Below are 3,467 nucleotides of genomic sequence, written 5' to 3' on the forward strand. Positions count from 1 at the left end.
AATTTCCGACGAGTTGGAATTCTGTGTCTATCGCCTTATAGCCTGTTATAGCCTACCAATCAGCATTCAGATTTTACATTCTGTTCTTCTTCTCCGCTATAACCAGGGCCTCGTAACTGCTGGTACCACCGTTAGTGGTGCCCTCACTTTATGTCATCCGGAAATATGGAACTAATATTCAATATGGCTGTTAAAATCAATATGGACGCGTTATCTACAAGGTGTCACAAGGTGTTCACGTGTGTTTTGGTGTGTTTGCGTGGACGACTCGAGTTTAAATATCTCTAAGAGTCTGTTTAAGTGTCTCTATCTCCCTCTTCATCCCTCTCTCTCCATAGAGCGATCACGAACAATACACGTGAGTATACAGTAAAAAAAACATAATAATTTTGTATAAACAACTGATATAGTAATATTGTAATATTAGAACTTAAGATGGTGCGAGCCTGTTGTATCCCGGGATGTTTGTCGGGACAAAACGTTCCATCTCATATGTTTCCAAAAGATATTGAACGCCACAAGCAATGGTTTAAGGAATTGAACATGAAAGTAATAGAGGACGAAAAAGAACTTAAAAAATTAAGAATTTGCTATCAGCATTTTCGTAATGAAGATTACACTAATTCTCCAACAAGAAGAACTTTAGAACGAAATGCTATTCCATCTATAAATATACTGCAACATGCAGATGGTATGAATGTCGAACATATACTACAACACACGGATGGTATGAATGTCGAACATATACTACAACACACGGATGGTATGAATGTCGAACATATACCACAATACACGGATGGTATGAATGTCGAACATATACCACAACACACAGATAGTATGAATGTCGAACATATACCACGACACACAGATGGTATGAATGTCGAACATATACCACAACATGCAGACATTGAACATGGTGAACAACATACTAATACTGTTCAAGAAATATTGGCCCAACATAGCAGTCAATTGCAAAAGCATGAACAAGTAATAATGCAACAACGAAATGATATCCAAAATATGAAGAAGACATTGTCTAATCAAAGACCTATTCTTGGTGAAGTTACTCGTGTACATTTATTGAGTCCTACTGCTAAGAAATTGTATTCAACGGTTATTGCAATGAAGCGAGCCAAAAGACGGCTAAAGAGACTTTTTGACAAAGGAGGAAAAAGGAAAAGAATACATACAACTTCTAAAAGAAATACTGATTCAACGGCACAGATTAGACGGAATTTTATAAATATGCTCCAAAGAAATAGTGATGTAAAATCACAGGTATATACATCATCCCTTTAAATTGACCTTATTGTAATTATCATATCATCATGTTTGATATTTATAATATTACTAGTTGTTTATTAGTTAAAGAAGAATAGAAAAATGTAAACCATTTCTTACATATTTTAAAATATTTTTACGATATTTTTCAATGATATTGATGTCTAGATAGAGATTTTACCTTCTCATTTCTATTCTATTTGTTTTTGAAATCATTGGCTGCGTTCAGCAGACTCAGCAGATTTGCAACCGTTTTATGATTCATCGTGCTGATTGGTTTATACTTTTAGTTTTAAAGGAATAGTCCAATCTGAGCGAAGAATCATAAAACGATTGCAAAACTGCTGAGTCTGCTGAACGCAGCCATTGTTTATTTGATTATTTTTTTTTATTCGAATTGTGGTTCAATTTTTTAGAGCATTATTTTCTCTTCTTTAAAAAACTTTATTACTACAATAAGTTGATTAAAAAAATTTTTGTAAATTATACAATTATGCAATTGCGTTTTTTTTCTGCAATAACAGGGTAGACGTTATACAATTCAAGACAAATTATTTTGCTTAGGAATTTACCGCAGATCTACGGCCGCATATAAATTTATTTCTAAATATTTGCCATGTCCCTCCATATCTACTTTAGATAAGCAATTGCAAAAGATTGCTCTTCATTCTGGATGCAACAAAATCATTGTAAAATATTTGAAAGTAATTGCTAAAGAAATAAATCCCAAAGATTTAAATGTAATGTTGATATGGGATGAAATGTCATTGAAACCTTTTATTCATTATGATAAAAAACAAAATAAAATAATTGGATTTGAAGACTGGAGCATTCAAAGAACTAGAAAATTTGCTGATCATGTTATTGTATTTTACGTTCGATGTCTCGCATCTGGCAATCATATGCCTCTTGGATATGGATTTTGTCAAAGTACAACTCGAACTGTTCAATTACTAAACTGTATAAAACAATGGTTAACAGTCCTCATTAACTGTGGTTTTAAACCAAGGGCAACGGTATGCGATCAAGGAGGAACAAATATGGCAGCTGTTAATATGTTCGTAAAAGAGAGCAATGATGTACGACGTCGTTAGCGTAAGAATCCAAGTAAGTAAATCGTATTTAATATTTAATTTCATTAATGAAACAATTTATTACTTAATTTAAATAATGTATAACTTAATAAAATTATTTTTATGTATTAATTATGTGTGAGATATAATATATGCTGATAAGCTTATTTTATGTCGTAGAAAATACATTTCTGTTCAAAAATCATGAGATCATTCCTCTCTATGATTACGTACACCTTCAAAAAGGTATACGAAATAATTTGTTAACAAAAGATTTGGTTAATAATAAATATGAGAAAGAGTCACAAAAACAATACGCATCATGGAAAGATATTATAATAGCATACGAAATGGATAAATATTCGCTTTTGACACAGCGACAGATGCCAAAAATAATTGATCGACACATTTACGCCAATCAGATTCCAAAAATGAAAGTTAAATATGCCGTACAAGTAATTAGCCATACTTTTGCAAATTTCATTGATTTGGTGATCACATGAAAAAAGGGTAAATTGCATTTATTATAAAGTTATGAATGAAAATAATGTAATGTAATGTAATAATTAAATTATAATTAAATAATATTATTTAATTGTAATTTTATTACATTAAATAATAATTATAATTAAATAATAATGTATAATAAAATTTAAAAATATAACACAATTAAAATAAAAATATAATAATATAATAATATCGTAACAATTAATAAAATACATAAATATCTAACATTATAAAAAAATTATTAAATATTAAAAATAAAAAAATATATATGTATATATAATAAAATAATACTAATAACATTTTTAAATAATGGTATAAAATATAATAAAATGTAAAATACTCTCTCTCACTGAAATGATTAAATTACTTAAGTCATTTTCCATTTCAGGTTCTGTAAATACTTCTTTGGGGGAAATGCACTTACCGCCCAGTGCTGTAATGACAGGAAATGTAATATTATTCTTTGATAAGTTGTTTGACTCCTTCAATCAAAAGAAAAATAAAAAATTTAATAGTATTATTAACTCATCAAGCAATCACATTTCATTTTGGCAAAATGCTGTTAATCGAATTTCCAAAATGGATTTTGTCGACAATGCAAGCCAT

This window comes from Trachymyrmex cornetzi, unplaced genomic scaffold, assembly GCF_001594075.2.
Source record: "Trachymyrmex cornetzi isolate Tcor2-1 unplaced genomic scaffold, Tcor1.1 scaffold140, whole genome shotgun sequence".
Taxonomy (NCBI): Eukaryota; Metazoa; Arthropoda; class Insecta; order Hymenoptera; family Formicidae; genus Trachymyrmex; species Trachymyrmex cornetzi.